General features: G+C 30.1%; 1 long non-coding RNA gene across 5 annotated transcripts; it reads right to left on the bottom strand.

Annotated features, from left to right (window-relative positions):
• Positions 1-4,426: 4,426 nt before the first annotated feature.
• On the bottom strand, positions 4,427-10,453 carry LOC112416414 (uncharacterized). 5 transcript variants are annotated; one of them, XR_005643875.1, is made up of 9 exons: positions 9,289-10,453; positions 9,040-9,132; positions 8,470-8,568; positions 7,666-7,750; positions 7,474-7,573; positions 5,994-6,768; positions 5,475-5,565; positions 5,274-5,350; positions 4,427-5,160 (listed from the first exon to the last, which is right to left on the bottom strand). It is a non-coding gene; the product is annotated as an uncharacterized lncRNA (long non-coding RNA). The 5 variants fall into 5 exon arrangements; XR_003006866.2 differs by lacking the exon at positions 7,474-7,573 and having other exon boundaries at positions 4,427-5,007; positions 5,098-5,160; XR_005643873.1 differs by lacking the exon at positions 7,474-7,573.
• Positions 10,454-11,194: the final 741 nt, after the last annotated feature.

Genomic DNA, 11,194 nt, shown 5'->3' with positions numbered 1-11,194 from the left:
TAAAAAATTTAATGTTTTACCTCCGGTAGTTGACTATCGGATGTTCATTTTAAAAATCTTCATTTTGTACATCTGGTATATAACTACCGGATTTTCATTTTAAAATTTTCATTTTCTACCTCCAGCATTTTACTATCGAATGTTCATTTTAAAAAATTTCATTTTGTACATCTAGTAAATGTCTACCGGATGTTCATTTTAAAAATCTCCATTTTGTACATCTGGTAGATAACTATCGATTTTCATTTTAAAATTTTCATTTTCTACCTCCAGCATTTAACTATCGGACGTTCATTTTAAAAAATTTCATTTTATACCTTCGGTGGATAACTACCGAATATTCATTTTAAAAATTTTAATTTTATACCTCAGGTAGATAACTACCGAAATACTCATTATATAAATTAGATTGTAGTTTTTAAACAATTATTTCTTATATTACACTCAAACTTAACATGCTTCTAAACCTTGCGATCTTTGAGTGAAATCATTTCCTATTTTTCAAAACTAAGTCATAGATAATGCAAGTGGAACTTGTTCAAAAAAAAGATAATGCAAGTGGAACCTACAATCATTTCTGTCAACACACGTTAGCAGTAAAGTCTACTTAAAATCTCAATGAAGTCATATTTTATTGAATTGATATTCACAAATACTTACTAATTAGAAGATAGCAAAATAGATATTCTTGGATAATAACACAACTAGTGCTCAGCATATTTCAACAAACAACTAACTACTCAGAATTACAACTGAGTTAAAAATAAAAGAAACAGTATGATCATCAAGAATAAAGAAATTTGTGAAAAACATTTCATGAACTTGACTTTCCAACTTGTGAATGATAAAGAGGGCAACAATATGATGCTTAGAGCTCAGAACTCATATGTTACAACATTTGTATCAACAACAGGTTACAAGAAGTTATAAGGAGCAGGTCAAGATATGAATAATTTGGTAAGGTACATGGCCTACAAACAAGATCGATGGAGAGGCATTTAATTGTTGAACTAATGTAGGTAATTGAGTTGTTTGGGATACAAGTTACCAAAATGTAAGTGGCATTAGAAACAAAAAGTAGCAGCAGCAGTGCATCAAAAAGGAGTGCCAATTATAGTGCTGAATCATTTTGCATTATGGCTAAGTTGTGATGTCAGTAGTTTGAGTGAGCAATGTTGGGTGAGATGGATGTAGGCATTGCAGGGAGCTATTCTAATTGTATTTGGGTGCTGTCTTTTGGAATTGGCCAATGCACGGGGCTGGTAGAATTTGGTGAGATACTTTAGTGTCATGTAATGTGACTATTCTTGATGTAAACCAATATCACATGGCATGTGTTGTGCTCGTTAGAAATATTCATTGCAATCCTATGACACTTCTTAGTCCTTCTTTATCAAATAAATAGAAAATAAATTCATCATAAAACAATGTCAGATATTTAACAAGCAAAAGTATGCAAAGATGAAATGGTTATGCATTGACTGAAATACTATTATCAACTCATTGCCAGAAATATTATTTGAAACTTGAAACCATTGATCAACTGAAATTTGTCCACATACTAAAATGGTTAGTAAGAATATATAACTTCAGCTCAAAATTTCCACAGCTAGGGAATATTAAAGCCGGAAGAAGACAGCTAAACAAGCTTTATCACAACTCTTTATCCACACAAGCTTTTATCTACCGAAGGTACAAAATTGAAGTTTTTAAAATGAATATTTTGCAGTTATCTATCAGAAGTAGAAAGTAGAAATTTTTAAAATGAACATCCGTTAGTTAAGTATCAGACGTGTTATTAAAGGCAATTTCGTAATTTTAGGGGGTCCAAAGAGATATGGAGAGGGGCTTAAAAGAAATCTTAGAAGTTTTTGGATGTGAAGCCCAAAGGCCCATTTTTTCAACTTGACTCTGGTAGGACAGATGAGGCTAGCTCACTTGTACCAAATATATTGAAACAAAAATATTAGCTTCTTGCGCACCAAAAAATATTTTAAAATTATATAATTTGAAACGTATAAAAACACATAAGAAAACACTATTCAACATCCTATATCATTTCAGATTGTATAATACGAAACAAGTGTGAAGTGTAGAAAAAGAAATACTCATAATCTCCTCCATACTCTCACACCTACCGTCCATTCTAATACTCACACATTTTATGAGCAATGTTATTCATCTCGAGAGGATCATCATGAAAAACGTTTGACCAATTAAACTTCTTTAATATTGGAAAACATAGGAATTCGTGATTCAATTTAGGAAATATATCGAGTAAACAAACGTTCGTGAAATATTCATTGGGCTTTCTGTCGTGATAACTAGCAATTTCCTTTGCTAAATTTCAATACTGAGGTGCATCTTCTTAGATGATTTTTGTCTAGGTCTTAACTTGAAATACATCTCAATCAATTGTTTAAGAGAGAAAAACAATACTTAAAATACAGTTCTATTTTTTCCAGGTATCGGATGTCCCCGAAGGGACTTTTTTCCGGTTATAACAATCTTTGAAAAAGTTATAGATTTGAAAGAAAAGAAAAAAAAAAGGTTAAAAACCATACAAAGAAATACACTTAAATTTTGTCTTATCCTAAATTATAATTTCACCTCCACCTTGAAAAAAATATCTCAAAACCTTTTGTATATGTTACAGGACAAAGACAATCTCTGACCATGCTTGAGGACTTCACCATGTGTTGAATCTTGCAAACTAATATGCGAATGATAATGAGAGACAATCCAATAATCAAAGACAATTTTGCTAATGAAAAACTATTTAAGCCTACAAAAGTTGTATTTAATAATTAGAGGTTTAAGCAATTATAGGTCCAAAAAAGTTTTAATTAGGCAACTTAAGCCTTGAGTGTATCTTAGCATCGTTACCTTAATATATGTATTCCATTTTTCACATACGTAACATATAAAAAAGTACAAACTTAAGTTTGATTCAACAAAAAAGAAAGGAGATATAAATGAAAACAGGTCATAGTTTCTTGGCGCTACTATATATCGCGAGAGCAAGAAATAGCATCATCACGAGCAGAGCGTGTCACTGCTTAAAATACATGAGGAAATGTTTAGTAGGCATTTGGCGGAAAACAAGGATCCATGCATGGACCATAACTTGCGCCACCGCTACACGATCATCTCCATTTTTTTAAAAATACTAGCATCACACCCACTAACACTCTCTTTTAACTTGAGCCATGAATGTTTTGTTCTGCATTTTGCGATTGAATTTGCTGAGAAGGGGGAATTGGACTTGGAGTTAATTTATTAAAAAAATAAATTGTTTAGTAACTTTTTTTTTTGAAAGCAAATTGTTTAGTAACCTGTAGTGCCGGTTTCCAGTAAAACAAATAAAACAAGTTGATGATGTGGCCCATTATGATTGGTGTGTGTTAAAAGGGAGTGTTAAAATGCATGACTCTAGCATTTTTCATATATTAAATACATGATATGAATGCACATATTATTTATAGGAAAATGTTAACATGTATCCTTAAAACACATATTAAGGATTCTGTAGTAATTGTTATAAATATTTATTATTTATGAAATCATTAACAAATGTCCTAAAGGAACAAATTAGCATGACTCATTTTTACTCCCTCCGTCCTAAGTTGTATGTCACTTTAGAAAGAAAAAAAATTGTACCAAATTATATGTCGTTTTATAATACAATTAAACATTAATGTTATTTTTCCTATTATATCCTTAATTATTTATTACTCTTTCTTCTTTCAATACTTTCATTTATCTTTCCATATATTTGTTAAGGACAATTTTGTAAAACAACTTATATTATCTCTTTCACACACAATATTAATTACATTTATTAATATGCGTGAAATACCTAAAACGTTGTACAATTTGAGACAAAGTATAATACGTCACATTAATTAGATATCACAAAACGTGATATTCCCCTTATTGGGGTAGAACTGTTCATCAAGAATGGGATTTTCTCAGAATTTTGATTTATTTTATATGGAAAATAATTTTTATAGGGGATGGCCCAATGAAATTACTAGGAATGGTAGCTGTTTATAGGTTAGTTCTAATGTGATGTAACTTTAGCCTGTTTTGCCTACACCCTAATTTGCTATGCCCGATGAAATGTCCTTGTTTCCTGCTACTAGACTCTTGACCCGTGCTATCGCCCGGATCTGTTATAGTTTGGATCAATAAATACACTTGCCAAACATGGAAAAAAATAGAAGCAAAACTAAAAGCTATGTAAAATTTTGATTCTTGTTACATAAAACATTTCTCACTAAGCTGTTAACATGAGAAGCTTTTAACTCCTTCATAAACGTGTGATTATTAATTTTGTTGGGAGCAACTTGCATTCTGATTTCTCTTGCAAATCAAGCAAATCAGGTATAGCTTTCCCTTGCACTAAAAAAAAGAGTACAACAATTAATAATTCATAGCTTCAAATTTTGTACCATAACTTAATAATTCATGTTCATATATAATTTCTAATGCTTTACTATTATTCATGTTCAAAGAACAACGCCATAAGAATAGCCTGATGCAATCTTACTTAAAACTGAGTTGATACTAACACTTAATTATCTGAAATTATATGCAAGACAAAAGAAAGATTATGCTGAACAATTTCCATGAATGAGCAATAAAAAAAATTAGAACACAAAGAAAAACTACCGTGCTATATAAATTTAAGCAACAAACGATCAACAAAGATAAATTTAATCCATGCCAATGCCATCAATTGAAGATGTATTTAGACATCTTTTGTTGGATTTATGCATAGGAGAAGTGTGAACCATAACCATAAATAAGCAAGAGAGAAGATGTGTAACTCTTAAAGATTTCGGCCTAAACAAAGGAGGGATGTTGATGCCAATTTGCTGATATGAAGAACATGTTATCAAGTGAGAAAGAGAGTATGCAGTCGCTAATCTAAAGGCAGAAGAGTAAAAGAGGTCTGCTATAAATGGTGATCAATATGAATGGGAAACCCCTGTTCTTTAGTCTCTGAAAATAAAACATAATAGTAAGAATGAAAGCGATGATCATGAACTATTTATATAGAGATATTAACCACTCCAATATCACTTTACTTACACAATAGTCAACAATGACACACGAACATATATTCCAAAGAGGGAAGCATCAATCTAAATGTCACTTAAAGAAAAGAAAACATTATCAATACAACTCTCATTACAAGTCTCATATCCTATTGGATTTTTTATTAAGAGAAAATCAAAGCAAAAATATTATTAAAAATGAAAGCTTACTTGATAGAGAGGACTAACTTTGGAGAGAAAGTTTCCCATTCCACTACAACATTTTATCAGAAACATGGTATACATATCTAAAATTGAAAGAAAACAACATAAAATTCGAATTGATTAATAAATTAATTCAGAAATCTTCAGTTTGCAATACCAATAAAAAATCAAAGCAAAAATATTATTAAAAAAATAGTGAAAGCTTACGTGGTCAAGAGGGCTATCTTTGGAGGAAAGCTTTGGAGATCCAATTGCTCACTAAAACATTTTATCAAACATGTGGTGTGCATATCTAAAACTGTAAAGAAAAATCATAAAACTCAAAGTAATTACTAAATTAAATTCGGTGAATGATTGTGAAAAAGTGATTGAAAACAGAAATACCAATTAATAATAATTGTAATACTGAATTGATAAAGGAAATCACAAAATTGAAATGAGAATTGAAAAATTGAATGGATTTAGTGAGTGATTGTGATGATAATACTCATGATAACAGTTCTAAATACTGATATAGAAATGGATGGGGTTTTAGCATATATACATGCCTTCGATTTAGTAAGAAAAGGGTATGGAAATGGAGATTTATGCCTTCGATTCAAGGAAATGAAATATGCAGAGGGATAAAAAAACTATGGAGAAGATGGATAGAAAACGTAGCTGCATTTAAGAAAATGAAAATAGGCTGGTGTGAGTATTAATTAGTCTCTTGAGGAGATGAAAAACCTGATTAGCGAAGGCTTATTGAGTAGTGTGCTGCATAGTTAACAGAGATATGTGCATGCAATGTGGGGAAGTGTACAACTTAAGATTATGATTGGGTTATCTAGGAACATGAAAGGTCATCAGATCAAAGGCTGAGATTTAGGATGTGGTTGGCAGATGAGATTAGCATTAATTACAAATTTGGGAGGGAAAATAAGAAGTGATTAGGGCAACACTGCCAGCTCATCAAATCTGGCTTTTATAATAAAGGATTAGGAGGTGATGGTTCTTGATAAAAAAAATTAATAGAGTACATCTGATATGCTTTCTTTTGCCTATCCATTCTTTCAATATTTTACAGCCCCATTTAATATGTTTAAGAAAGTAAAAAAGCCTATCAAACTACAAAAACAATATACACAATATAGCCTATAGAGGCTCCGCCCTATAAAGCAAAAAAATAAAAATAAAAAAATACTATAAAGACAAGTTGAAAGTTTGTCTTATTTGATTTTATTTTTTTATATATATGATGCTTTTGTTGCAGGTCATCCATCCCTTTCTATATATATGATGCTTTTGTTGCAGGGTCATCCACCAATTTCCATTTCCTTCCACCTCTCCATTGCTTTGTCGTTGAAATCTTCACTTTGCCAATAATCTAATTGTTCTACTACATGTTCAATTTCCCATTGCCTTCCACCATTATGTTTAGGTCCAGATTTGGCTGGTTCCATAATACTCAAAAGTTTACTTATATTCTCCAATTGACATTAGTTTCCTTTTTTTGTTTTCCCTGCATAATATTTCAAGATGGATAAAATTATAAGAAAAGTTATTCCATGAGAAAGGTGATGAATGAGAAACAACAAATATGAAGGAACAGGGGAGAAATTGTGTGCTACAACAAACCATAGTGTTTGACCTCTTAATTTTTTGCTTAGCAGTTATAGAAAGATATTCCTTATATTTATAATATACATCCTTTTATGGTTTTCGTTAACTTTTTATCATCTTCATTTTTGTAGATGAAATCCTTTATAATGAAAGCAAATGATCTTCTCAAACACTGTTGTAATCAACATTTAGAAATTAAAGATATAGAAAACTCAATTAGGAGCATAAGCATCAGATTTAATTTGTGCACAATGATTGGCAACTAAAACAAAATTCAAAAAGTAATCTTTTTTTAAAAGGAATAAAATCTCCTTACTTTATGCACAATGATTTTTTATAATGAAGATTTGATCAATACAATTATTAAGTGAGAAAGAAAAAATGAATCACATCTAATTTCTATGGAATGTCCAAGGTGTAAATATAATTTAACAAAAAGGTTCGCATGATATATTCAAGAATGCAGTTTATCTATTATTGAGCAGTGCTTGCATGTTATATTCAAGTTGTTGATTTATATTCTAAACAGTGCTTGAAGCACCCACACCAACAAGTTATATTAAAAAATGCAACTTATCTAAATACATTTAGAAAGAAAACTAACACGTATCGTTGATTTACAAGACACCAGAAGTCCAAGAAAGAGGTACTTAAAAGCATGTTCCACCTAATAATCAAGGTAATGAAACTCATCCATGCACAGACTGCACAAAATGCATAAGGTTGTATATTTTTTTTCTTTAATATTTTCCATTAAACTTTCTAATGTAGAGAAAATTTTGGCATTATTCCTTACCAAGGTTGGTTGTCTGATTCCAGCTGTAGAGTGGAAGATGCTGATTAGGTACCAACGTTCTGCCTAATAAACCCTTTCGAGATTCCTGCACACGATAATTTAGTTTATTAGCAGTGAACTTAATAGTGATAGGTTGAGGTTGACAATGTGCAGTTAAATTTCTAATTACTACTATAAGAAGGTAATCTTTGATTGTATAATCCAACATCAATAACTCTTTCATAAATATTTCCTCTTTCTTAAGTTTATTCTAAAGGTTAGTGAAAAATGGAGAATGTTTTTCAGGAACACAAAAAAAAGATGAGAAATGGAGTAAGGTTGAAAATCATATGCAAATGCTACACAACACAAGAAACACAAACTTATTGGATGCAAGTCGTACATCTCAAAATACGAGTCCTCTTCAAAGAATCGTAACAAAGCACAAGGCAAAGGTTAGATCCTTTTAATGTTTGTAATTGGGTCAAGGTGATTATCACCTAATAGTTTAACCATTTTTAAGAGAATGTTGATATTTTGTTTTTAAATGTTAAAAAATAGTGAGATGGCTTTTAAAAAGGGAATATATTTTCCATTTATATGCTGCTCACAAGTCACATCTGCAACAAGCTTTTTTAAACTTCCAAGTTATATAGCATATATAACGAAAGAAGGTTTTATTAGGAAAATGTACAACCGATATGTATTCTGGAAACATAATCATTCAAACCCCTAACATTTTTCTTTCTAAATACTTTTAGAAAGAACATCCTATGCTCATCTTACAACAGAAAAAGAGCTATTAGACAGAAAAGGAAAACTTACATGCTTTTGTTTCATTATTTTCACTCTTAATTACTTGCGTAACTGTTTGAAAGACCTAAATTGAGGAAGCTACCATTTGAAACAAAACAACAATCAAATCTGCCACCAAAAAACAACAACCACAATCTTAGAATAGTTCCCAAATGAGATTAAACAATACTAAAAGTTTCAATCTAGGTTCCAAGACGAATTTTCAGATTTTAACAGTAAAAATGAGTTTGGATATAAAATAAAAATCAATGTTGAGACTTAAACTGGGGAATTTAAAACTTGAACAAAACAATCATATCTATCATAAAAAAAATAACTTTTCCGATTTAAATAATGAGAGGAAGTTTGAGTTCAAAATAGAAATTGGGGATTTGATGACCTATATAGAAAATAATCTTTAGATTAGATTATGCAACAAATTAGAAAAACTCTATTAAAAGTTCAAATTTGAAATGAAATTTCATTAGAATTTGAACGATAAATTGAAACTTAACTTATTTTATGCAATCTGTCCAATAAAGAAAAAATAAAACTATTATTAAAGAATTATGCAAAGAATAAAACTTTTATTACCATTACCTCGTTATTATATGAAGGCTGAGCATCATCAACAGTCAGTAGCTCTACCTTAAATCTTGTGAAATCAAGAGATTGTGTCTTTTTATCATTTATCTGCATCAAAATAAAAATCAATGAAGTTAGACAATATTAAATAATTTGTCGCAGTACCTCATAGTCATGCTCAAGAAGTAATATGAAATAGAACAACAAAATTAACTTAATTAAACATAAGCTTGAACAGTAAAAGGGGGAATAAGCAATCCTTACAAATAATAAGCACCTAAATAAGTCAAAACTGAGAAATAAGGGAATATTGAAGAGGAATAGTTTATTTATTAACAAATTGCATAGTGAATTTCTCTTCCTGTAAGCATTCCTTTTAAGAGGCTAAACTACCACAAAGTAAGGAACCAATTATTCTTATGACAAAAAATTGTATGAAAAAAGGATCTAAAATGCTTAGACTTGGGCAAAAAGGAAAAATATGATTTGATAAATGAAGAAAAAAATAGAACTTAGGCTTGAAAAATTCCAAACAAAAATTAGAGACAAAAATAATAAGTTTCCAACATTGGAGTTTCAACACGGAAATCACTTTTTTGATGGTGAATTTACAGCCTGAAATGGAAAAAAAGAGGAGCAAAAAGCGTTGAGTAGTCCTTTATATAGGAGTAGCAATTTCAGAGAAGAGAACACGCTGAATAGACATTAGCAAACCGATCAAATCAATCGTCATTAATTGCTTTCTAAACTCACGGCTATTTGTTAATTTTTTAGTTAACAGAAATTTTTGATTTTGGTAATTTGTTTATTAGATATTGGTACTGAACTCGGGATGCTAACATCAGATCCCTGCTTTGTTTGACTATGAAATAATGACAACAATGTTCAAACCTAAAATTTAGGATGATTATTTGCGAATTTAAACAATAGAAATAGGTTTAGACATCAATTAAAAAAAAAACGGTAGAAATGAGTTTTGACACCATTAAAAATAATCCCTTTTAATGTTAAAACCCAATTTGAGCAATATGAAATTTAAAAATAAAGAGAGAGAGAGTACTTTACAAGAATTGTAGGATGTGAATTATGAGAGATATATAAGAGTGTTTACCTCTTCGCTTGAAGTGTCATATAACTTCCATGAGTTTGATACTGTGTCAAAAAACAGTATCAAACTTTTCCTTCATGGCCATTTCATAAATCCTGACAATAAAAAATGAAGTCATGCAAGTCTAATGCAAGATGCACTTCCATGAAGAAAACATAAGCTTGAAAGATCAAACTATCTTAGTATTATGATCATATATTGTAACATTCAGTTTATAATTGGTTCGATTAGTTTGAGAATCAGTCAAGTTAGTTACAAGTTCCAGGTTTGTCTTTATGAATTTCTTGAAGTTCAAAAAACCAAATTGAGAATGATTTCCACTCAAATAATGTATAAGCTTAGATACACATTGATGCAAAAAAAAAAAAAAAAAAGTATTGTTACAGACCTCACAATTTACACTAAAAAAGTTAATAGTCTACTCACGGATGTCATTTTAATATTTGTCATACCAATTTAACTTTTTTCTTAGAGTTAACCAAATGTCTAACATATTTAACCAACCAATATTAGGATATTGCAATTATCACCTATTAGTTTCGGCTTTATTGTAGTTTTGGTCCCCCTATTTCAAAATCTTACAGTTTCGGTCCCTACATCATATTTTTGAATTAAAATTGATGATTTGATATGTTTTAACTGACATAGTATATGATCTAATAATGAAAAAAATAATATCGATTTAATTGTAAGAAAAATTTCTTAAAAACATCATTTAAAACATGTCATATCACGATATTTTAGACAATATTTTTTTTTGGAGGGACCAAAACTGTCAAATTTAAAATAGGGGTAACATCTCTGCAAAATTATGAAAAAAGGGAGATCAAAACTGCAATTAAGAGTGTATATCCTTGGTATCATAAAATAGTTTGATAGCAAGGACCATGAGATAACCAAATAATTTGACGGAGAAGTAACTTATAATTTAATGCACATATGAACCTAGATATTAATGATCAGACTTAGACTAAAAAGACTAAAGAATTAAAAATAAAAAATGACCCGACAGAAACTATAGGGTATGGAAATATTTCATGAATGAGGAGGAGGACTATACAG

Source organism: Medicago truncatula, chromosome 1, assembly GCF_003473485.1.
Source record: "Medicago truncatula cultivar Jemalong A17 chromosome 1, MtrunA17r5.0-ANR, whole genome shotgun sequence".
Classification (NCBI taxonomy): Eukaryota; Viridiplantae; Streptophyta; class Magnoliopsida; order Fabales; family Fabaceae; genus Medicago; species Medicago truncatula.
The sequence above is the reverse complement of the archived record's forward strand: the minus strand, read 5'-3'. Positions and strand labels throughout refer to the sequence as shown.